The 26,748-nt window shown below is 44.4% G+C and overlaps 1 long non-coding RNA gene across 2 annotated transcripts; it reads right to left on the bottom strand.

The window, feature by feature from the left end:
• LOC122389752 lies at positions 1-26,425 on the bottom strand. Of its 2 annotated transcripts, none has more exons than XR_006258022.1 (3): positions 4,037-4,293; positions 1,380-1,508; positions 1-698 (listed from the first exon to the last, which is right to left on the bottom strand). It is a non-coding gene; the product is annotated as an uncharacterized LOC122389752 (long non-coding RNA). The 2 variants fall into 2 exon arrangements; XR_006258021.1 differs by lacking the exon at positions 4,037-4,293 and adding an exon at positions 25,847-26,425 and having other exon boundaries at positions 95-698.
• Between the last annotated feature and the right edge of the window lie 323 nt (positions 26,426-26,748).

Genomic DNA, 26,748 nt, shown 5'->3' with positions numbered 1-26,748 from the left:
TTGACAATGACTATTTATTTTGTCTGTAAACATACAAATATTTGTATAAACATGCTTGTTTACATACAAACAAAATTGTCCACTTGTTTCCCCGCAATAGGGAAACGATAAAACCGCACAGGAAAATAATTAAAACCAATCCATTTGGTCATGCCTGTTTATTTCCAGACTTTCAGGACGCTTCAACGACTAGATCAATACACAACAGTCGGCCAAGCATGGTATGTGTCTGTACCACCACAGCCTATACTATTTTTATGTGGAGTCCTTCATTTGATGAAAGGTTAACATGCTTGATAATTGATATACTCGTTACAAATCAAGACAAACACTGAAAAAGTTATTCACTTAAAATACATTGTGAACGCTTAGCAGGTGGCAAACATTACAGCAGCAGCGCAGCAGTGACAAACAACAGGTGACGAACACGAGCACTGGTAACCGGCAACCGGTCTAACCCCAGTTCTAACACGTCGAACCCCAGTTGATCCTCTGCAGTAGGTGTCTGTTCAGCAGATTGAGAACGACGGCTTTTCTGTAGTCTCCCTACAGCTGGTCCGGCCTTCCGTTCAGTAGTGCCCTGGATCCACAACTCGAGTCTTTCTTCTGGCTGTTTCAGACACATCTCAGCGGTCAGCTGCCGCTGAGAGCCACCTTGCTATCATCCATGTCCCAGCGCATCTCCAGGCATTCTGCGGCTGTGGACAAAAACAAAAATATGTGCACTTGTAGGTATATCAATCAGGTTTTACAGCTAGCTACAACATGAAATGTCCTTTTATGGAAACTTCAGCTTACGCTGAAACATGTTGAATGCCATTTTATGAAATAACACTTATTTATAACTTTTTTTCCCACGAAATGTGCTTAAAAAATGAATGTGATATACTTTGAATAGTAAATAAAAATTCAATAATTAAATTTGTACTTCTAAACATTTCTCATTCCAGGAAAGTCATTAGGTAATACATGTTTTACGTCTATATTGCGCCTTACGAAGTTCCTCGCGAAAGCACTTGACAGATAAATGAACGCCGTTTGACAATTAAAATCGGTTGCTAGTTTATCAAGATAACAATGAAGTCCCTTTCACAAGCAGAGCTGTCTAGTAGAGCTGCTGAAACAGGCTCTTTCCGAAGACAAAAAAAAAAAAATGGAATGCGAGAGCCTATTCAAATACATGTATTTATTACAATCGCGTCAATCGTTCGCACATCCCTGTAAGCGGTTAATGCAATCGTGATTTCATGTATTTAATTAATGGGCTCTCGCATGAGATTTTCTGGCTGTAGAAAGAGTGTGTCTCAGCCTTTAGACTTGGGTGAAGGACAGGTTGTTCAACAGTTCTAAGCTAACCCCCACCCCCATAAACTGCTTACCAGCTTCGCCTGGAAGTCGCTCTTCGGTTGCTCATGCGAGCAATTACGTCCACGCCGGGTTCATACTGCTGTTGTGGGTTCTGCCAAGTCCCGTCGGAAACCTTCCGTTCGTAACCGGCAGACGTCCCTCTAGAACAGAAGCAGACAAAGCATTAGGCTGATGACAGTATATTGTCCGGGCAATTTAAGGATAATCTCAGACGGAGGTTGATGACCTCAGTCATTTTACGTCATATTATGCATACCCTGGACAGTGATCAAGATATTGTGTGTATCGGAAGCTTTGTCTTTTACAATAAATTTGAGTTAGTATCATGGGCGGCGCCACCGCGGGGGACGGGGGGGACAGGTCCCCCGCTATCGAAAGTTAGGGGGGTACAGTACCCCCCTATCGGCGAGGCCCGTTCAATAGTTGATAATAATGCATTATAGAGCTATCCGTCGCATTTAATGCATCGTTGGTTAATCAAGGCAGGTTCTGAATAAAGATGGCTGTTGGGATGCATCGCAGGGGGTCCTGGCCATCTGCAAAAGGTGTGGAGCTGTGATGCCTGTAGTTATTAGGTGATCGGCAGGGCCTCGGGGATCGTGCCCCCTTTTTGGGGAGCCAGGCAGGGTTATTATATATTAACACATGGTTTCCCGTGTGTAAATGGTTTTAACGCACGACGTGGATGGATTGGAGCACGAGTGTGTTAATGCACGAGTGAAACGAGTGCATTAACGCACAAGTGCTCCATTCCATCCACGAGTGCGTTAAAACCATTTATGCACGGAAACCATGTGTTAAACTAATTAATACATGCTTAACGGTGCGAATTTAAATCAAAAGTAAACTTAATCCATGACACTAAATGGGCCTTTTGTGGGAATTCTTAGAATAAAGTCAATGACCCTTCCGAAAAACTTCAGTCGAGAAATTCATCACTGCACGCGCGTGCACCAATTTAAATTGGTGCACGGCTACCTTCGAATTAACGCACGGTTAATCTCCAGTGAACGCACCGTAAAGTATGTATTAATACTTATTACCTCCCCACCCCACTGCCAGACCCCATTGCCGATAAAACCAAGTTCACTGAAATTCCATAGATTTCCGTTACTATATGAAAATTTTCCATTCCTAATTAGTCAAATTCAAGCATGGCAGTTCTACCACAGGAACCATTTGAAATCTATGCCATTTAACCCCAGCACTTGTGGGGAGAAGTGTTCGGATAGATCACAGGCAGGACCAAAAAAGCACGCAGTAGCCCAAGACCTTATAATTGGATATAGCATCGGCTCCCTCTCGTCAACTGTCAAGGGGTTCGATAGCACTCGTTTTTTTCTGCAAAACTAAGTTGGGTCGGCGGCCGAACGGCTGGGGGTCTAATCGAGCCCCCATCCCTCCCCTTCTTAGTCAGCGGCTGTGAAAATGCCATTACCAGCTGTTGAAACATGGCAGTTGCTTTTGCATGAGTGCACGAAAGGGTTTTAGGTCCGTGGTACGTGAAAGGTTCTACATGAAAATTGAGATACACCAGCTTATCAAATTGTGCTCACTGTGGTGCGCTCGGTTTTACCTTGACTAGTCTTTGAATTCTGGGGTGAAACAGACCAGTCAAGAAACCTGTTCCATAAGGAGAGCCACTAATGCTAAAGAGATGTGGGCTGAGGTTTCCAGAGACCTTCATTACCTCCCAAAGGGGGTGCCCCGCCATTTGCCAATCCCTGCTGTAGTTGTTACGATTGGAGGGTGAATATGAGAACGATGCAGGTCGTGCCAGCTCGATCATGAGAACACAATGGTGCCGACATCACAGCTCTACTGCCATTTTTGACGAAGTTAATCAACAAGCACCGGAATCCTACCCTGGGGCATTTCACCTGCAGAGGTCGCCGGACCTGAGACCCGTATTTAGTCGACGGACCTGTATTTAGGGCCTTGCTGAGACCCTTTCACTCAATTTTTTTCAACGGTGCATGCGCTCGTTTTTCCCGCGAAGCTCTTGGCAAGTAAAATCCATCAGAAAGTGTGATCAAATAACGGCTGGTGACCTTCCATGACCTAGCATGGCCTTTTGAGTGACCACCGATGACATGACCACTGACGGCTAGCCATTAGCTGCACCCTGCCCGTTGCATATGGATCAGGTGGTGATGTCATGATTCTGAAATTATATTGCAGTTTTGGCGCACTTGTCAGAGCAGAAGACATTCCCACTTTCCCTCCATGACTATATGATGGTGAAGCCCTGAAGCTGACCAGACGTAAGATTGAAAATTTGAAAGTACGAAACGTAAGAATAGCTGGCACTGCTACTCATACCTAAGCAATTCGCAGCTTGTAGGAAACCAGCTTTGAGTTGGCAAGACTGCAAATTTTGATTTAGAGGCAAGTATGCTTGAAAAGGTGATCGATCTTAGGTGTCCTAGGATAAGTTTGGAAACGGGATGCACCATTCGATGTGTTTTGGGCCTTGCCAAGTTTCGCGGCGTTACGTGCCTCGTTTTTTTTTTTTTTTTGCATACACGATCAGTATCTACTTTTGGGATTTTCGATTTTCGGTCCCCGTCCCCCCCTATCGAAAACCCGTGGCGCCGCCCCTGGTTAGTATCATCGCTATTTTATATCTATCATGGATTCGTTACAATTAAGTGCTTTAGTTCATTACCAACACAGCATATATTCCTCGTCGAGCTGCGTCCTCCGTTGGTGCCGAGTCCAGCTTCTCACGCACTGACCCCAGCGGTAGATCACGACTTTGGGCACAGGTCAGTCAAGCGGTCACCACATCTCGCCGTTCACCGTCTTCGTTCACAGCTCTGCAGTGTCGCCGCACTCTTCAGTGCCAACCATGGTCTGACCTGGAGCGGTACCTAGCCAACGGCTTGCTCACACAACCGCGCGGCGCAGTGACTCTGGACCGACTTCCCCTTTCGTCCCGTCTGACGCGTCGGCACGGCCCCATTCACGATGACAGATGGCGACAGGAGACGCCCCCAACCAGATGTGCGGACGGAACCGACGGCGGCCGGCCGTTGCTACCCCTCCCTCCCCTCCCCTCGCTGCGTTGAGGCGACACTTCTAAGTCGTAAGCAGTGTGTTGTTTGAATTTTGATGCTTTTGTAATTTCAATGCGATAAGTGATGACAGAAGAAAGAAAATGTAATGTTTATGCCACAGCAGTGCGAGAAGAAACATAGATCCTGAAAGTTGTCAAAGTTGTTTTTACCTCATGAAAGAAGGGCACCAACGTTCGTTCAAAGTAATGGCGTATGCGTGTCCTCATCCTCACAGCTTAGCAGGCCTCGTAAACCAAGACGCCCTGAAAACAATTTAACCCAAGGCCGGCGAGTAAACCGGTGTTTCACGGGTACCCCTATCCACAACCATTTTTAACCACCCTCCCAGGAGTAGGGCTAGTAGGTCCCATTGCGGTGTAGTCGTACTTGCTCTGAGCGGATATAACCGCTGTCAGCGAACATGTCCGCTGAGAGCAGGGACGACTACACTGCAATCGGACCTTACTGTACTCTTGGGAAGGTGGTTAAAAATGGTTGCGGATAGGGGTACCCGCGAAACACCGGTTTACTCGCCGGCCTTGGGTTAAATTGTTTTCAGTGCGGCTTTTCCTCTCTTTTAGGTCGAAAATTACATCGATCAAATGTCTACAATCAAATGTCTGCGAATAACCGTTTTCATGATAGGTAACTGGTACACAGTTGGTAGACATTTGGTCCAGATACGGTGCCGATTTGATCAAATTATCAGACATTATTTTCGATTAAAACATTGAAATAAATAGGTATATGATATGAAGATATGAAAAAGAGATTTGGTGCAAATTTGGTCACTGTTTGATGCATTCGCCAGATCACCTGTCATGAAAACGATTATAAAAAATCGTTATATTGTTATATTTTTATTTATTATATCTCCCTTCAATCGATGCATGAGCATATAGCTCTAGAACTGCTCCTAAGACTGTTTTTAGCATTCCCAAGATGCAATTTTTCTCTATTGAATACTTGTTATTACATGCTGGAAGTCGATCTCAAGACGTCCTACTGGCGGTTGGGATTCGTCTGGGGATTAAGTGTAAAATCCCGAGCGGGGAATTTAAACAGTTCCCCTACTTTTCCCCAATCAAACTGTTCTTGAAAATGGGTCGGGGATAACGCACCCTTCCCCGTACGGGGAATCTGATCTTTTACCCGACCGAACCCCAACAGTGGGGTTTGATTGGGGAATGCTGCTCTTTCCCCGTACGGGGATCTGTGTGATTTCCCCATGTCTTTTGAACATATTACCGATACAGTCAGGGAAGGGATGGGGAACACGGACCGTTCCCCGATCCGATAGGGGAATTGTACGTTCTCCCCAAGCTTTCCCCAACACTGTCCCCGCACTTTCCCCAACCGAATTGCTGGCTGGGCAGTTTTCTAGCCCTGTCAATTCTACAGCTTTTATGTCTTATCATTTTTCTGTATTTGCAAAGCTATAGGCCTGACAGCTCTTCCCGCGAAACCCTTTTTTGGGTCAAAAACGGCAGAACATGACGTCACTCTGACGTCATTTCCGGCGAACCTATCATAGCTTTTGGAAAAAATTTTGGTCACAATGTGTAAAATTGATGTCCGGGAGGGTACTGAGAGTTTGGTGACGATCGGCACAGCGGTTCTGGAGATATATCGAAAAGTCTGGAGGGGGGGGCAAAAATAGCCCCCCCCCCCACCAGGTCGCGGGTTAATCTTTAACCCTCGCCGGACCTATTGGTTTTCTACATACGCGCCGGCCGAGGGGGGGGGGCGGGTACGACCCCCCCCTCGCCGTTTCGCCCCTGGTGGAGCTGGCGCGTCGCGGAAAAAACGAGCGTGTGCGCCGTTACGAGACGCAGAGATTGGTACCCGATTTTAAGGTCCTAGGTCAACCGGTGACCTCTGAGGTCAGGTCAAGTGCCCCAAGGTACGGTTCAGTTTTTGGTGAATAACTTCGCAAAAAACGGCCGCAGAGCGCCGATTTTGGCAGCATCGTGTTCGTCTCGCTCAGGCGCGTCGAATGATATACTTTTTGTCCGGGTCAGGTCAACTTGGGGTGTTGACCTCAGGTCAAGGTCAGGTCAGCACCCCCAGGTCACGAAGTTGGTCGAAAGGGGTCATGTCGCATATCATTCGATTCGGCAGGTCTTCCTGAGTCCATTGGTGGCTTTCCCGACTCGCTAGCTCAATTTGATCAAGAGTTATTGACGAAAAACTAATATGACCTTGATGACGTCATAAATGACGTCACGCAAGGTCAACATTGCAAAAGTGACGCATCTAACCTTGCAAGGAGTGCATCAAATCACGATTCTGTGTGCTTGAGATAGTTGGAGATCGTTCCCGGCGCCAGAATAGCAGTTTTCATTTTTCCCCATTGACTTATAATGGTGAGGTCACGAAAATGACCTGACCTCATATGACCTTTAGGAAAAATCCGAGATATACAAGTTGTGGGACTCATAATGGATACTAGATCCTGCAAGTTTCATTTCCCTGTGACATCTCCTCTGGCAGTGAGGGCGTTGCGAAGTTGCGACATCTGAAGACCGTGCAGAGGTTCACTTATGACGTCATAGGTCAGTGACCTGACCTGACCCAAAAATGCGGTTGGTGTCAAAAGATGCGGCTTGGATCAAAGGTCAGGTATGCCAAGTTTCAGCTCTCTATCGCCAGCGTGTTCGGAGCTATCGCGAAAAAACCCTATGGGGGGGCGGCACCCGCCCCCCCCCCTCGGCCGGCGAGGGTTAATCTATGGGGCTTCTTGCCCCAGGCCGTGGGGCGTTTTGCCCTGGGGTTGGGGCAAAATGCCCCATTTGCAGTTGCTTCACAAATCACTTTCTAGCTAGGAGTCCGATCATAAGTGAATGAATTTCAGAGGTGGAATTTAAAGTGAAATGTCCAAAGAACGCATTGAGCATAAATTTGCCCTTCCAGGTGATGTGGGACAAAAGTTATGTAGCAAAATAAATTATCTGGGGCGTCTTACCCCAGGCTACCCTACACCTGTTCCTACATCTTTTCCGCACATGTTATTAAAATTAATTTCAGACCACGGTCATTCAAGGACAGGTCACCAGGTCACTTCAAGTGACCTTACCTCAGAAAGAGTTCGAAGGCTCGCTGTAGCTACACCGACTGAGCGATGACTTTAAATAGGTAATTGAAGGACAACAGTACCTGTGTGTAAAATATATATCTCGAATTCTTTATATCTGTTACCTAAGGTCAAGTCAATTTTGCGACTTCTACATTATAGGTCAATGGGAGAAAATTGAAATGCGCCTCTTTTGGACAAAGGTCATTCTAAATCCTCTCAAACATCGGTTTGTAGGTAAACATGACCCACTGGTCGGAAAATTGCAGGTCTGTAACCCCTGTGTGTGCCCCTGAGGTCATATCAGGTCATGGAAGGTCTTCAGCAGTTTTTTAAACCATAACTTTGGACAGAGAGGTGCTAGAGCGGTGAAAACACGTCAGATGTGTTCAGCTCGAGGATACGAATCGGCTGATATGCAGCATGACCCTTTCCGGTTTGGTCAATGGTCATGACCGCGACCTGAGGTCGATTTTCAAAATGACCTTTCAAGGTCAAATTATAACTCATTCGACGCGTATTGACGAGGTAAACACGATGCTGGCAAAAGTAATGTTGCGGCTCTCCAGAGTCAAACGTAATAACAAAAAAAAGTGGAAAGGGGCTATTTTTAGGGTTTTTGCCCTCTGTAGGCTAAACCGTTTATCTGAGGTCAAATCTGAGCACACGCTAGCGAAAAGGCGTTAAAAGAAGAGCGATCGAATGCGCTTTTACGCGGTGCTGTAGTTTTATTGTATCCCGACTTAGCCGGCGGGTGTTTCAAAATTGTTGAATTCGATAAAATTTGACCTTTGATGACCTCTCATAAGTCATGAGAGGTCGCAAACGCAAATTTCGGAAATGTTTCAACTGCATTTAAAAGACAAAACTAGGATGCTTTTGAAAATAAAACAAAGAGTTCAAAAGCAAAATCAAATCAAATCAAAGAGTTCATTAGCTGCAAACGTATTGGTACCAGATGATGAAAAATGTTACAATCAACCCCAGTCTCCCCTACCAAAAATGCTTTGGCGACTTAGGTACATGAATTCACATGACCATACACTCATGAGATAAGCACTATGTAGCAAACAGTGCATCTAGATAGTTAATAGGTATTGGTCGTGAACGATGTCATTCATGCTAAAATTGGAGACTACGTATTTGTGGTAAAATAATAATGTATGATTTTCCCCATTGACTTATGATGGCGAGGTAAAAAACTGGAGCTAGGCCATTTACAGGAAAATCCGAGACAAACAAGATACCAAGATACCTACTACATCTCGAACTTCCAAAGGGCTGGGCCACCCACTGTGGCTCTGACACGGTGGCAAAGATAAAAAAGTGATATGAGGTCGGGTCATTCAAAGTGACCTAGTGACATGAGGTAAGGGGCTATAATATGATGCACGCAATGTGTGAAATTGATGAGGGAATAGTCATGCCAAGTTCATATCGCGCTTTTTTCGCTATTTACAAAAAAAAAATCGGAGGGGAATAAGTGCCACCCCCCGCAGGTGCGCGGCATAAAGATTGGGCAACGGTTATAGAAATTGTGTACTTGGTGTAGTTATGGAGAATAACAAAACTATTCTTGATGTAAAGGCACTTGACATGACCTGGTGACCTGACCTCGCGTGATCTTGGTCTGAAAATTTAGCAAGTGCAGAAAAAATATACCTATCAAAAGGTATGACAAAAGGCGATGCATTTTAACCTAATATTACCTATAGAGCCTAACTGCATATTTGACCCACTACTCTTTGGGAGGCTTCCGGTTGCGGTTGTCGCCTTTAATGAATTACTGCGACCCACTTTTGATTCTGAGGGTAGATAAAGGGCATTATTGCCCCCCCCCCCCCGGAACTCCACATCCAACTAGAGATACCGGCGGTGATTGAGCGAAATGCTTTTCAAAGACGGCATCAAACAAAACATTTATTTGCACTCCACCATCATAACAAGAAGCATTTTCCAAATTTGATGGACTGAACTGACTTCCTAGAAGGCAATGCCAACATGTACGATTTCGCATATGAGTGCATATCCAAATAGCAATGCTTAACAACAGCCAGCATTCAGCTCATGCCTCCTGGCAGCGATGGAGCAACCAGTGTACGGATGATATAAAAAGTCAGGAACATTCCACCGAGGGGCACGGTATCTCACGAATGCAGCACTCGAGAGGCGATGATTTCCACCTCCTGCGCCGGCCGGGTGCTTCAAGCTGCCTGCCTCCTCCAGTGCGCCGGCATCAGAGGGCCGTCAGTTGGCTAACTACCGCCGCGAGGGCGCTGCTACTGAGAGTCCGAGGCCAGCCGGGGCTGCCGACTGGCTGCGGTTGCCTTGGCCATCGTCTTCTAGCGACGGGAGCCGAACAGGGCGGCGGTCAGCGCGGCCAGCAGGAGCAGGGCCGACGGCCAGCCGCGAGCTGAGCTGTTGCACAGGTCGCCCTTGCAGTAACAAACCTTGCCGTCCTCTAGGCACTCGCTCTTGTCCATGTTTGCACAGCTTCGCATCACGTCATCGCCGTCGGAAACTTTCAGACAGGTCTTGTTGTGGGTGTCCGGGCACGTCAGCTTGAATGCGTCGGATTTATCAAAATCGGAGCATTGCTTAGCGGTGCCGGACAGTGTGCCACCCACGCTGCCAACGTCGACCGACTTGCCCCTGCAGGTGAAGCATTGAAGGGCGTGTCCGGTGGCGGCCATTCCCAGGAGGACGGCGAAGAGGACGGTCAGCTGCATGATGGCACGACGGACGACGACGGCGCGTGCTGTACGGACGGCGGCTTGATGATAATTGGACGCTACTGAGGCCTACTGGGCGAAGTATGTTGTGTGCTGATTGTCCGAGCAACAGATGCTGATCTTTGAGATAGTAACGTCCAGTTCTTTGTTCAACTCAGTCCAGGAGTTTTGATAATTCACTGGCTGTTTTGAATTCCAAGGCTACCAACCGTAAATCGTAAGAGGACTTGTAAATACGGATCAATCGCGAACAAAGCTAGACACATTTTAATGGAAAATGCATCTGCACGCTAAAAACGTCTCGTTTGGCTCGTTATTTCTCGTGCGCGGTGCTTGCCGTACGGATGATTTTTTTTTTGCCAAATGAGAATGGCCTTATCATTTGTTTATTTTTCTTCTGAGATAGGAAAACAAATAGAGTGCGAGTGAGGGGTACATCTTTAACACATTTTGGCCACGGACGACAGCACGATAGGAGCACGTGCTTTCAATTCAGCCGCTCACTGCCAAAAACGGCACCTTCCAAATGCACTTTGCCGTTTCAGGTCATAGACCCTTGAGAGGTCAAAGACCTGAAAGTATTGCGAGCTTCGGAAAGTAGGATGCGAGGTCATCGCCCGAACTACACATAGGTTAATTGTACTATACTAGATTATCTAGTCACGGTGGGTAAAACATAGAGAAACATTATGAATGTAGAGGGCCTCCCAACAGTTTTTTACACTCTTCGTCGCTCATTATAGCTTATGTAAGTGAAAGAATGGTGTTTTATTGAGCCGTCATTCATTAATTTAGCACACTGGGTGCCAGGTCCCAGTTCAGTCATGGCGTGTTTCAAGATAGATCAAAACTTTTCCATATTATAATTGTAATTGGGTACGTTCTTAACCCGCGCCGGACCGGGGGGGGGGGGTGTTTGAACACCCCCCTTGCGGTTTTTCGCAGATATCTCAAAGTTTCTGGCACACCTGTTCGTGCATCTTTTCCGCACATGTTGTGAAAATGTCAGACCCAGGTCGCCTTAGGTCAGGTCACCAGGTCACGCCAAGTGACCTCACCTCAGAAAAAATAAGAATGCTCGTCATAGCTACACTGATTGATCGATTGCCTTGAAACTTTCAGCGATTGATAAGAGCAACCTAATCTATAAAATGTATATCTCGGAATTACGATATCGGTGACCTAAGGTCAGGTCAATTTTGCGGCCTCTCCATTATAAGTCAATGGGAGAAAATTGAAAAGCGTCTGTTTTGCACGAACGCTATTCTAGACACTCTCAGACATCGAGATGTAGGTAACATTGACACACTGAACCGGAAAATGGCAACTGTGACCCCTCGTTATGTCCCCGAGGTCATCTCAGGTCACTTACAGAATCTAACAGTTTTTCGCTAATAACTTCTGATAAAGGCGTGCTAGAGCGCTGAAAACGCCTTAGATGTGTTCGGCTCGATGTTGCAGATCGACTGATATGCAACATGACCTTTTCCAGTCAGGTCATGACCTTGACCTTAGGTCAAATTTTCAAATTGACTTTTCAAGGTCAAATTATACTTCATTCGACGCGTCTCGACGAGAGGAACACGATGCTGGCAAAAGTAATGTCATGGCTCTTTTGAGTCAAAAGCTATTGCCGAAAAACGCTTTTCGTAAAAACGACTATTTTTGGAGTTTTTGCCCTCTGGAGGCTAAACCGTTGACCTGAGGTCAAATCTGAGAACATTACCCAGAAAGGTCTGTAAAAGGGCTATCGAATGCGCTTTTCCGCGGCGCTGTAGCTCTATCGGTTCCCGAGATAGCCGTTGGCAGTTTCCAAAATGTTGAAATAGTCAACATTTTACCTTTGGTGACCTCTGGTGACCTGACCTTTGACCTGACCCAAAAAATGACAGAAGTGTTTTCGTCTTTATTTTGGACGTTCTTTCGATTGCCGCTTACTGCGTGTCGCTACGTGACCCAGGAGCCGAGTTAGAAGGGGGGGGGGGGGTGTTCAGACACCCCCGCGGCCCGGCGCGGAATCTCAGAGCACCGGCCCGGCGCGGGTTAACCCTCTCCGGACCTATTGGTTTTGTACATACGCGTCGACCGAGGGGAGGGGCCCCCCCCTCGCCGTTTTGCGGAAGAAATGAGCGTGTGCGCCGCTACGAGACGCAGAGATTGGTACCCAATTTTAAGGTCCTAAGTCAACTGGTGACCTCTGAGGTCAGGTCAAGTGCCCTAAGGTACGGCTCAGTTTTTGGTGACAAAATTCGCAAAACACGGCCGCAGAGCCGCGATTTTGGCAGCATCGTATTTGCCTCGCTCAGACGCGTCGAATGATATACTTTCTGTTTGGGTCAGATCAACTTAGGGTGTTGATCTCAGGTCACGGTCAGGTCAGCGCCTCCAGCTCACGAAGTTGGTTGAAAGAGGTCATGTCGCATATCATCCAATTCGGCAGGTCTTCCTGAGTCCATTGGTGGCTTTTCCGACTCGCTAGCTCAATTTGATCGGGAGTTGTTGACGAAAAACTAATATGACCTTGATGACGTCATAAATGACGTCACGCAAGGTCAACTTTGCAAAAGTGACGCATCTAAGCTTGCAAGAACTGCATCAAATACGATTCTGTGTGCTTGAGATAGCTGGACATCGTTCCCGGCGCCAGAATAACAGTTTTCATTTCCCCCTTTGACTTATAATGGTGAGGTCACGAAAATGACCTGACCTCATATGACCTTTAGGAAAAAATCCGAGATATACAAGTTGTGAGACCCGTAATGGATACTAGATCCTGCAAGCTTCATTTCCCTATGAAAGCTCCTCTGGCAGTGAGGGCGTTGCGACTTTGCGACATCTGAAGACCGTGCAGAGGTTCACTTATGACGTCATAGGTCAGTGACCTGACCTAACCCGAAAATGCGGTTGGTGTCAAAAGATTCGACTTGAATCAAAAGTCAGGCATGCCAAGTTTCAGCTCTCTATCACCAGCGTGTTCGGAGCTATCGCGAAAAAAAACCTATGTGGGCGGTGCCCCTCTCGGCCGGCGAGGGTTAAACCATGTCATCTTTTTTTATAAATTAAGCTCGAATGTTTGAATGGACGGATTGACAGAGCCGGGGCCCACGCTAAGCAGAGCTTGTTGCGTAGACCCCGACCCCTACCGTCCGATCGCGCAATTCCGGGTAACGGGAGAATTTAGATGCCAAAGTTTAACGTGCCCTTCAAAGCCGGATACGGCCTGTCCCACTCAACTGACTTCAACTGGCTGCGGTTGCGCCCACCAACCGCAGACCATCCCCGTCAGGAATCTCAAATATCGAGCGCCGGAGCGACTCGAACCCGGGCTCTCACTACCGGGAATCCGGTGCTCTACCAACTGAGCTACGGGACAGGCAGTAGCCCCTGTAGCCCCAGTGATCTTGCCCCAGTACCTGGAAAATTCATGTGCGCACCAATTTCCTGTGCGTTTTGACGCGTGCATAACGGCTGTTGCCTGTTAGTGCTGCCAGAAAGGACGCCGGACCCAATGTCGAACATTTTCTTCTCAGTAGGTAATACACATTGTCTCTGGAGGATGGCTAAATGCAGTCAGTAGGTACTGGCCTACACATTGTTGGAGAGTCGTCCTTTTGGTGTTATGGTGTTGTTATATCAGCCTGCTTTTTGGCATTATGTAGATTGCACCCAACGCCTTCGCGTATACCTATTGAGTTTTGCTCAGTTCCTAACCGCGTGGATGGCTGACAGTTTACAAGGTTTCTTTCAGAATATGTTTACGGAGCGAGCGAAGCGAGCGTAGTCTTTCCTTAGATTAACGGAAATTTCTGAGTATGAGCGGCCGGCCGGCCGGCCGGCCGTGCGGACGCTTTTGCGAGGCTTATATCTCAGCAACCACTTGACCGATTTACACGGGGTAATTTTTGTAGGGTAGCTTCATTCCTTCTACCAAGTATTGGACTATTCCCGATGTATCTGGGTGACCCCTTATGCACGTGCCACGCGCAAAACGAAGAGGTGTCAGTTTTGTACTTGTTGCAATATCTCGGTAACTACTTGGCCGATTGCGCTGAAAGTTGGCATGTAGGTAGGCACCCACTAGGCACTGCATATCCATGTGCCAGAGTTGGGGTGCTGCTGCACGTGCGCACGTGCAGGGGTCGTTTCCAGATCTCGAGAACGGCTGGACCGATGGCGCTCAAATTTGGTACACGGTTAGGGACCAGTTAGTAGGGTGCCGTGCACAAGTCAGTTGGGACCCATTCTGCACGTGCGCACGTGCAGGGTGCCGCTTCCAGATCTCGAGAACGGCTGGGCCGATTGTGCTCAAATTTGGCACATCGCTAGAGACCGGTTAGTAGGGTGCCGTGCACAAGTCAGTTGGAGGTACCCCCTCGAAATTTCGCACGTGCAAGGCTCACCCTCTCGCTCGCTCCGTTAGTCGCCCCCAAAGGCGCTATACTGGTTTTACGGAGCGAGCGAAGCGAGCGTAGTCTTTCCGATTAACGGAAATTTCTGAGTATGAGCGGCCGGCCGGCCGGCCGGCCGTGCGGACGCTTTTGCGAGGCTTATATCTCAGCAACCACTTGACCGATTTACACGGGGTAATTTTTGTAGGGTAGCTTCATTCCTTCTAGCAAGTATTGGACTGTTCCCGATGCATGTGGGCGATCCCTTATGCACGTGCCATGCGCAAAACGAAGAGGTGTCAGTTTTGCAATTGTTGCAATATCTCGGTAACTACTTGGCCGATTGCGCTGAAAGTTGGCATGTAGGTAGGCACCCACTAGGCACTGCATATTAGGGCGGGTCATCCGAGAACTTTTTTTCGAGGACACATAATGAAGACCGAAATTCCTACGGAGCATGTCACAAGAAGACTGTGTGAATTTTTTCAATTTTTTTGGTTGAGGTTGCGGGTCGCCGCAGCCAATTAATCAACTGGGTTTTTCGCTACATTTTCACTGCACGCGAGTTTTGAGCACAAATATCATATGATTAATTATTTTCAAATATATACCTCGAAACTTCAGCTATTCCTCAACCTATTCTGCAAGTCTGTTGGCTGTATCTCTTTAACTGTGGCCATGGTGCCATGCTCTCTGTATCGGTTTTCCGCAACTCGATCGCAGCGCCATCTCTTGAGAGGACTGTTAACCCGCGCCCCGTAGGGGGGGGGCCGAAACGGCCCCCCCCCCTGTCCTTTTCGGTCGATATCTCCTAAACGGCTGGAGATATCGCCACCAAACTTTCAGGACCCCTCCAGGCATCAATTTTACACATTGTGACCAAACATTTTTCCAAAGGCTATGATAGGTTAGCCACAAATGACGTCAGAGTGACGTCATGTTCTGTCATTTTCGACCGAAAAAAGACCTTCGCGAGAAGACCTGTCAGGACTACAGCTTTGAAGATATAGAAAAATGATCAAGACATAAAAGGTGTAGAATTGACAGGGCTACAAAACTGCTATCTCGAGTTTTTGAAATTTTTGAGTTTTGACCCCAAAAATCAAAAAAGCATTTTTTGGATATATTCGCCAAAAAATCCAAACAGTTTTTTGAGTTTCGAAAAAACCGGAATATATGTGATAGTGCCTACCGTCTTCTATCTACATACCAAATTTCAGATCAATACCTCGTTTTTTGGCCAAGTTATAGCGAAAAAACTGTTCAAAAATGATGACGTCAAATTTTCAAACTCAATTTTTGGCAATTCTAGAACTCGTAGAGCAAAACGAAGACCACCATTAGACTCCCCGTGACGAGCTGCATCGAATTGATACCCATTTTATGCAAAAATATCAACTTTGAAATTTGACCTAATTTGACCTGACCTTGACCTGACCTTCACAAAAACGTGACCTAGGCTGGCCCCAAAGGCTGCCTAACCCACATAATCGCATTTGTCATGTAAAATGGACCATAAAACATGTATCACACGACACATTCATATTGTGACCCCCGGTAACCTGACCTCGCTGTGACCTGACCTGGTATCAGTGACCTCAGATAGCAAAGTATGTGTTTGACGAACAATGTACCATCGATGGTTTTCAATAAATTACCAATTTACTCGCTTTCACAGCACATTTCTTGAATTGCCTGTGAACGGTGAAAATCTGACCTTTGACCTGACCTGTGACGTCATCGGTTTGACCTAGGTCAATGAAATTTGGTCACAATGTAGTTCCCGGGTGGGGCTATCGAACGCCGTTTGAATTTTGAAAATCGGCCGGTAACTTTCCGAGATCTTAGGGGGGGGGGGCCGAAACGGCCCCCCCCCCCCCCTACGGGTGGTAGGGTCCGCCGGTAGCCCTACGGGGCGCGGGTTAACCTTGCGTCGGCCGAGACAATATGCATTCTGCTGATGCGATCTTAGGACGCTGATGAAAAAAACGTAAGGCACAGGAGCGTATATAGCGTGAAAGCTGTCAATTGCAATTAAAGTAGCCATGAAATGTACATATTGGGGGTTCACCTGACTTAAGCACAGCCATTATGCGCCAAGTGCGATAGTGTCCGCTGGACCTATTAGTCATTTGATTCTGCGCTGAGACTTCAGCAGCATTATTTTCAGTTTTGGCTTCGATTATTTCCTTGCATGTAAATTTAACCTTTCTTTTGAAATGCAAACCTAGTGTTAGAACTGAACAGTAGCAGCTCAATTGCAGAATAACTAAGTTCTAAGTTAGCCTCGTCAACTTAGCCCGGCTTCATCTGACAACAGACTGAGGATGAGTTGCGAGGTATCCTGCTGATCGGCGATCCGCGTATCATATCACTGCCCGAGTCGCGCGTTCTCATCGGACCATCAGATCCTATTTTGATGACCTATTGGGGCTGGGCCACCGCAACAAGCAGTGGAGCATCGAGCTTTGAGGGAAACTGACCTCATAATAACCGCGGTAGTAGCTGCTGAGTGGTCTCCGACGCAATTTGTGATCCCAATCATGTGACATTGTTGCAGTTAGTGGAAAGGAGCCTCCATGTCGAAACGGAACTAATGCCGCGTGGTGGTCCTCGGTGACACTTCACATTCTGTTCTCGGATAGGCAAGTGATTACAAAGGAAACGCCCTTCTGCATTTTACGTGCATAAGGATGCGTCGTTTATCATGATAAATAGGATAGCCGTGCTGGATCATCGGCTATGACGAGCCTGTTGGACGAGCATATTGCTTCAGTAAATGAGCCCGGTAGTCAATGCTTATTCTATTTTACACCAAAATCAGACAAGGGCCAAACTTGTGGTATGACAGTTTGACGTTTGTGAAAAGCGATAATGTGAACACATATATATTGCACAAACCGGTTTCGATATCACTTCATCAGTGTGCAAATATATAAATAAAACACACAAAATACAAAACGGAGACGAAATAGGTACAGCACGTACAGCAGAGCAAATTAATTTCAAATACATTCATATGACCTCATGTGATTGAGATCCCAAGACGCTTCCGCACCAAAAGAACGGCTAAACTTTTTCCCAATCGTATGTCACCAGCTTTGGAATTTACACACAAACAAGATTCAATGAGGGACGATTCAATCGTTTTTCTATCGGACCTACTTAACCTATCTCGTATGATCTCAGTGCGATCCCAATCAGGTAGACTACCACACTTTTCGGCATGTTTCACCATTGCATTGTTAATATTGTGGTTCCTAAAATCTCTCTTGTGCTCCATTAACCTGTTCTTAAGCCCTCTCGACGTTTCACCGAAATAAGGCTGTGTACACCCCTTGCACGGTATTTTATACACTAAACTTGTTTCACTACGGTCACACTTTTTCTTTTTTGCTACAACCTGACCAATCTTCTCCCCAGCCTTTTCCACAATCTGAATATCGGAGCACTTCAACATCTTTGATAATGCTTCACAATTCTGTGACCTGGGTACAACAACTAAAGCGTTCTTTGTCTTTCTGTTTGTTTCGTTTCCCGTCCTATTCTTGATCCTTTTTGCCTTATTATAGCATTCAATTATAAATGCCCTGGGGTACCTCAAACCTCTAAAAACGTCAGTGATATGATCACATTCTTCCTTCAGATTTTCGGGACTACATATTCTCATCGCTCTGAGGAAGAATCCAATCACTACCCCCGATTTCGTTCTCCTGCTATGAGCTGAAAAGAAATGAATATAGTCCTCTTTGTTTGTGATTTTCCTATACACTTTGTATCTGATGCCGCTGGGCGTCCTCTCAATATGGACATCTAAGAAAGGTAAAGTATTGTTAGTTTCTTCTTCTAATGTAAACTGGATCCTCCTTTCCACAGCGTTCAGCTCAGCTAACTTTTCACTAAGATCAAGATTGTCTGGCACAACTAACAGGATGTCATCAACATACCTATACCAAACAACATCACCTCCCATGACGTTAAAATAATGGTCGGTCTCCATCATCTCCATGTATAGACATGCCGCCACTGGGCTTAATGGGGACCCCATGGCCAGACCGTGTATCTGTTGAAATTCTTCCCCGTTGAAAGAGAAAACCTGAAAGTCTAAACACAGTTGCACAAGCTGAATAAAGTGACTCTTAGTGACGGGGAAGTTTTCATCTGGGATGTTTTGAATAGCCTTCTTAATAGCAATGATCGCCTTTTCTACAGGGACACTGGTGAATAGCGCCTTAACGTCAAAACTAGCAAATTTCTTGCCACTCAAGTCTAGCTCACTTAGACGACTTAGCAAATCACCGGAATTCTTTAAATGAGAATCACTAACCGTTCCAAGTAACTGAGTTAGCGGTCTAGCTAGGACCTTTGCCAGGCGATGCGGAGCGCTTCCGATACCCGATGTAATCGGTCGCATTGGGATTCCGGGCTTGTGTACTTTAGGCAGTCCTCTCATCCTCGGGGCCACTGGTGCTTCCTCGAGAAGATGTTGTAGCTGTTTTCCCTTTGCCGAGCTTCGGAGTATCTTGCGGGCCTTTTTGTTGAACTCGACACTTTGACATCTGATCGTTCCAGTCACTATTTTCTTATACGTTTCCGGATCGCTGAGCAGGTCTTGCATTTTAGCATCGTAATCTGACTTGTCCATAACAATGACTCCACCTCCTTTATCCGCAGAAGTGACCACAATGTTATCATCTTTGGACAACTTGACTAATGCCTGCTTGAATCTTCTAGGGATAGCACTGGGCTCATGATCCGCTAAAGCTTTACAGCTAGTGACGATCCCCTGGATGAACCCCTTCTGTATCTCAGAGTCCTTGAAGTTCTGGTTTTTAATGAGATGCTCAGACAGTGATCGATTGTCCGTACCTGTATCAAATTTTAGTCCCAGAGACAGGGCCTGCTTCTCGTCGTTCGTTAGAGTTCGGGATGATAGATTTGTTATGATTTCGCTTCGTCCTGCTCCGGCCCAATCACTTTCAAGACATAGCTTGTTCAGCTTTCGATTTAGCCTCTCTTTTTGGTTGACGTTAAACTCTTTAAGTTCTTCGGCGTGTTTTCTAGACATATTACCGCCTTGGTATTCTTCACGTTTAAGTATTATCTCATCTCGAAGGTTGGAACATGCTTCTTCCAAGTAAGCACGGGCTGATCTCGTGAACGGTGAGTTCTTGCTTCTCAGATGCGGCGGCGCTGATTTAGGTAAGACTTGCTCTGCTAAGCACTGTTTTAGAAAAATTAAGCGATTACAAAGGCTGGCTAGCTTCTTTCGGACTAAGAATTCCTGAGATATGTTCACATTATCACTGTTAGACATATTGTGGTATGACAGTTTGACGTTTGTGAAAAGCGATAATGTGAACACATATATATTGCACAAACCGGTTTCGATATCACTTCATCAGTGTGCAAATATATAAATAAAACACACAAAATACAAAACGGAGACGAAATAGGTACAGCACGTACAGCAGAGCAAATTAATTTCAAATACATTCATATGACCTCATGTGATTGAGATCCCAAGACGCTTCCGCACCAAAAGAACGGCTAAACTTTTTCCCAATCGTATGTCACCAGCTTTGGAATTTACACACAAACAAGATTCAATGAGGGACGATTCAATCGTTTTTCTATCGGACCTACTTAACCTATCTCGTATGATCTCAGTGCGATCCCAATCAGGTAGACTACCACACTTTTCGGCATGTTTCACCATTGCATTGTTAATATTGTGGTTCCTAAAATCTCTCTTGTGCTCCATTAACCTGTTCTTAAGCCCTCTCGACGTTTCACCGAAATAAGGCTGTGTACACCCCTTGCACGGTATTTTATACACTAAACTTGTTTCACTACGGTCACACTTTTTCTTTTTTGCTACAACCTGACCAATCTTCTCCCCAGCCTTTTCCACAATCTGAATATCGGAGCACTTCAACATCTTTGATAATGCTTCACAATTCTGTGACCTGGGTACAACAACTAAAGCGTTCTTTGTCTTTCTGTTTGTTTCGTTTCCCGTCCTATTCTTGATCCTTTTTGCCTTATTATAGCATTCAATTATAAATGCCCTGGGGTACCTCAAACCTCTAAAAACGTCAGTGATATGATCACATTCTTCCTTCAGATTTTCGGGACTACATATTCTCATCGCTCTGAGGAAGAATCCAATCACTACCCCCGATTTCGTTCTCCTGCTATGAGCTGAAAAGAAATGAATATAGTCCTCTTTGTTTGTGATTTTCCTATACACTTTGTATCTGATGCCGCTGGGCGTCCTCTCAATATGGACATCTAAGAAAGGTAAAGTATTGTTAGTTTCTTCTTCTAATGTAAACTGGATCCTCCTTTCCACAGCGTTCAGCTCAGCTAACTTTTCACTAAGATCAAGATTGTCTGGCACAACTAACAGGATGTCATCAACATACCTATACCAAACAACATCACCTCCCATGACGTTAAAATAATGGTCGGTCTCCATCATCTCCATGTATAGACATGCCGCCACTGGGCTTAATGGGGACCCCATGGCCAGACCGTGTATCTGTTGAAATTCTTCCCCGTTGAAAGAGAAAACCTGAAAGTCTAAACACAGTTGCACAAGCTGAATAAAGTGACTCTTAGTGACGGGGAAGTTTTCATCTGGGATGTTTTGAATAGCCTTCTTAATAGCAATGATCGCCTTTTCTACAGGGACACTGGTGAATAGCGCCTTAACGTCAAAACTAGCAAATTTCTTGCCACTCAAGTCTAGCTCACTTAGACGACTTAGCAAATCACCGGAATTCTTTAAATGAGAATCACTAACCGTTCCAAGTAACTGAGTTAGCGGTCTAGCTAGGACCTTTGCCAGGCGATGCGGAGCGCTTCCGATACCCGATGTAATCGGTCGCATTGGGATTCCGGGCTTGTGTACTTTAGGCAGTCCTCTCATCCTCGGGGCCACTGGTGCTTCCTCGAGAAGATGTTGTAGCTGTTTTCCCTTTGCCGAGCTTCGGAGTATCTTGCGGGCCTTTTTGTTGAACTCGACACTTTGACATCTGATCGTTCCAGTCACTATTTTCTTATACGTTTCCGGATCGCTGAGCAGGTCTTGCATTTTAGCATCGTAATCTGACTTGTCCATAACAATGACTCCACCTCCTTTATCCGCAGAAGTGACCACAATGTTATCATCTTTGGACAACTTGACTAATGCCTGCTTGAATCTTCTAGGGATAGCACTGGGCTCATGATCCGCTAAAGCTTTACAGCTAGTGACGATCCCCTGGATGAACCCCTTCTGTATCTCAGAGTCCTTGAAGTTCTGGTTTTTAATGAGATGCTCAGACAGTGATCGATTGTCCGTACCTGTATCAAATTTTAGTCCCAGAGACAGGGCCTGCTTCTCGTCGTTCGTTAGAGTTCGGGATGATAGATTTGTTATGATTTCGCTTCGTCCTGCTCCGGCCCAATCACTTTCAAGACATAGCTTGTTCAGCTTTCGATTTAGCCTCTCTTTTTGGTTGACGTTAAACTCTTTAAGTTTTTTTTTTTTTTTTTTTTTTCCTAACTACACCGCCACCCATTAATAGGTGACCAGGAGTGCCCCCTCCCTCAGCCCAGCGACTCACAGAACCTTACTTTACCACCAGAGAAAACATAAAAATGGCAAAGTCGCGGCACTCCCTGCTAAGAAACGGAAAACAACTCAAAATAAGCAACCAGTCGGTAAGAGGAAGTATGGTTAGTTAGAAGAAAAAAAAAACGGCAAAAGATGTCCCCGCTGAAAGCAGCGGGAGACTAAATCACTACTTCCAATACCATGTTTTATGATGTAAAAGAACACTCATTCAGGGTTAGTAAAGGGACACATACATACACACAAAGCACAGGTTCTGGTCAGTATTCTGCAAAAGGTCATGTGTGACCGGATGAACCCTTCCAGCTAAGCAGAGCTTGTTGCTGGTCGGGGTCACCGGTCACAACGCCGTAAGGGTGGGTTCGGTGTAAGCCACAGTCACTATGGCTGACAGGCTACGCTATACGAGTAGGTGTTTGGAGGAGTTGAATAAAAAACTACAACGTGATACAACGCATGCATATTATTCTATTTGAAAGTACCTTATTTATTTGCACATTTTACTATTGATTATTGAACTTATGTAAACAAAAGCTACACAGGGTGTTCTAGGAAATACTCCTTACTTATTTTCTTTACTTGCAATTTAGACATGTTGATAATGCATTGAGCGTTAAATTGAGTTGCCATAATTTTATTCCAGATGCGAGGCCCAAGCCATGTTACATTACGAGTGCAGTATAATCTTTTTATAAATGGTTCAATGAACTGTTGACGATTTCTGGTCCTTGAATCGCTAGGGTCACTAAGGGTAAATAATCCACCAACAGATGATGGGAGAGAAAAAGAAAGTTTTCTGTGCATTAAGATAATAGCCTGCTGTTTTGCTATATTATGAACTTTGAGAAGCTTAAGGCTTTTGAAAATTTCCTCTGTGTGTGCTAAACGATGTTGATGAGTAATAATACGAATGGCTCGCTTCTGAAGCAACTCAATTTTGTTTAAGTAAGAAGGAAATGTGAATCCCCACACCACACAACAATAATTGATGTATGGTAAGACCAGTGAATTGTACAAAAGAGTTAGCAAATGAGTATCAAGGAAAAATTTTGCTCTGCTCATTACCCCAATGTTACGACTGATAACTGTTGTTAAGTGGTCAATATGGAGATTCCATTTAAGGTTCGGATCTATAATCATTCCTAAGTACTTGACTGATTGAACAGCCTCAATAGGATCACCATTTAATGTTACATTAAGTTCTGCTGGATTGAGTGTATTATTGTAGATTTGATACACTGTTTTCTTTGTGTTGAGGCTAAGTTTATTTGCTTGCAACCACGTGCATATAATGGGCAATTCAACGTCAATCATATTTTGAAGCTGGAACGCTGTTCCACCTTCAAAAATGAAGACTGTATCATCTGCATACAGTAAACATTGTGCTGTTTTACAAATATTTGGAAGATCATTTACATAAAGTAAGAAAAGCAAAGGACCAAGAATGGAGCCCTGGGGTACACCAATGTTTACATTTTCTATTGAAGATCTTGCACTGTTATATTCTACGCATTGTTTTCTATTAGTAAGGTAAGATTCTATCAGGCTAAGTGCTTGCTCAACAATGCCATATTTGCTGCATTTTCTTATTAGTATGTCATGATCTACAGTATCAAATGCTTTTTTTAAATCGATGTACAGAGCTATGGCAATGTTGCCTTTTTCAAATACTTTCATTATTGTATCCTGCAGGAGAAGTATGGGCATATATGTTGAAAGTGACTTTTGAAAGCCAAATTGGCTAGCAGACAATATATTATGTTGCAGGAGATATTCCATGAGTCTTTTGTGAATTATCTTTTCAACAAGTTTTGAGATATAAGGCAAAATACTTATTGGTCTATAGTTACACATGCTGCTTTTGTTGCCAGCTTTGTAAATAGGTTTGACAACTGCAATTTTCATGTTTTCTGGGAAGATACCTTTTTCCAAGCAGAGATTAACCAAGTGCACAAGTTCAGGTATTATTGTAGAGTAGGTAGACTTGAATATCTTTGCATTTATACCATCTATACCTGAGCCAACATTTTTCATGGCTTTGATGATCGAGTTTAGCTCAGCTGAATTAGTAGGCTCAAATTTGGATATATGCTCAGCATGATCACTTATTATATAACTTAAAGGGTCAGTGTTGCTTGGAGGAATTTCATTTTTCAGTTTTTCACATATTGAAATGAAATATTTGTTAAATGAAGCAGCTATGTCATTTTCATCATCCAGTTGTGTACCATTTTCATTGACAAAGCTACTGGGCAAGGACTGCCTACTGCATCCTCCCATGGCACATTTTTTCAAAAGCTCCCACATTTTCTTGGAGTTAGATTTATTTTCTTGAAATTGATTTTTGAAATAATTTTTCTTTGCTACTTTTATGATAATGTTAAGGCAGTTCCTATGCCTATTGTAGGCAAGCTTATTCTCTGTGGTTGGGTTTTTATTTTTTTCTTTGTACAAAAACACTCTCCTATTGATAGATGTTAGTATTGCTGGAGTTATCCAGGGTTTTATAGCTTTACTTTTTCTTGTGCATTTTATTTCAGTGCTAAACATCTTTATTCCTGAGGAGTATGCATCTATGAGAATGTTTGAGGCAATGTTTGGATCTGTAGTTTGTGAGAAATTTTGCAGATGCTCAGTAATATAGTCTTTGAGATTGTCCATTCTGTTTTCATTGAAGATGAGCTTATAAGTGTCATGTCTTTTGGCATCTTTGTGAGGGTAAGAGCAGGTAAAGATAGGAAAGTGATCAGAGAGATCTTCATATATAATCCCAGAGCAGGAGACCAGTTCAATATTGTTGCAAAAAATATTATCAAGCAGAGAACCCCTTTCATCAGAGATTCTTGTTGTTTTAAAGATAGTTGGCCAGAAGCCATGAAAAGCAAGTGTATTGAAGAATTCTAATGTTTTGTTATTATTTGCAATATTGAAGAGGTCATGGTTAAAGTCACCTGCCAGGAAGGTTGTCTTATTCTCATGATTTATATTCTCAAGCAACGATTCAAGTTCACAACAAAAAATGTCACTGTCCAAGTCTGGAGGTTTGTATATAGCTCCAACAATGCATGTTGGATAACTATCGACTTGGCATTCTATGATAACTGATTGAGTACATTGTAGGGTTTTAATTTTAGATCTGAGTGAATGTTTAACTGATTCAGTATTTACATAAATTGCCACCCCACCTCCTATTTTGCCATTCCTGTTCTCAAAATAACCTGTATATCCAGGAAGTTGTCTATTAGAAATTTGGTCGTCCGATAACCATGTTTCAGTGATGCAAATGATATGCCAAACACAATGACTTCTGGTCAAAAACAACTGAAGTTCTTCAAATTTATCATTTGAGCAAATAGACCTGGCATTTATATGAATGATATTCAAAAAATAGTGTGATGATTTATTTGTATCAAACATTGACGGAAGGGAGAAATAGCCACAAGAGGATTGTAGGGTTTTAAAGCTGTTGTCATCAACCTGCAGTTCAGGTGAGGTGATATTGGCAAAGGGATTAAATTGTTGGCTATTTAGAGGTTCTGGGATATCAGAACACTCTACGAGGTTCATGACCAATGACTAGGTATACTGTAATTTAGGTACTATACCTTGTTTTACGGATTTTCTGATAGGACAGACCAAGAGACCAAAAAAGCAGGCACTCTCGGTACTCGGGGAAGCCCAGTTCAAGCGTTTTGTCAGAGGGGCCAGATAAAAGAAGAACTTTAGTAGTGGGATTTATTTTTACACTAATTTCAAGCTAATTTTTACTATAAACTGCAATACTTTGTAATGCTTGAAATGTTGAAACTACAAATGGAAACAAAATGGCTCAAACTCGAGCAGTGAGTTCTAACTTATTTTTATAAATTAGTCTTCTAAACACACTTTTATTTGGAATGAGAAGATATGTACCTATGTCACGTGACATATGCAACAGAGGCACAATTAATCCAACCTTGAATTGCTGCTATTTGTGAATCACGTGGCGTGTGTACTATGATCTGTTGGTAAACAAAGGCAATGCATATTGATATAGGTACTGGAGGATAGATATTAGATATGTAGGTAGCTATGATGTTTGTTTATGTTTATGTAAGTCTGGAAGAGTATGCAGCAAGACCTCATTCAACAACAGAGTCAGGGTTATGTATACCAGATTATATGAAGTAAGTTGAAGTATAAAGGAACAGGTAATGTTGAGTGTTATGAACTTAAATGGAGATTTGATTACTTTTTTATCTGAGCAATGCTGCACCAAAAGTGCATCTTGTGGCACAGCATACTTTCAACCTTAGCATATGCTACTTCAAGTTATAGTAGTAATGTATTTTGTATTATTGTATTATATTGTAGTATTATTGTAGTATGTATTATGTTATGTATGCTGATCAGTGCAAAGTGCAGGCACATGTAGCACATATTGCTATAAGCCATCAGGCAGCATATTGGTCAACAACAGCAATCCATGTGATTGAGTGACCATTCATGTGGCCAAGCGCCACTAGGG

This window comes from Amphibalanus amphitrite, unplaced genomic scaffold (genome assembly GCF_019059575.1).
Source record: "Amphibalanus amphitrite isolate SeventyFive unplaced genomic scaffold, NRLGWU_Aamphi_draft 000370F_arrow, whole genome shotgun sequence".
Classification (NCBI taxonomy): domain Eukaryota; kingdom Metazoa; phylum Arthropoda; class Thecostraca; order Balanomorpha; family Balanidae; genus Amphibalanus; species Amphibalanus amphitrite.
Note: the sequence above shows the minus strand (reverse complement) of the source record. Positions and strands in the feature narration are given on the sequence as shown.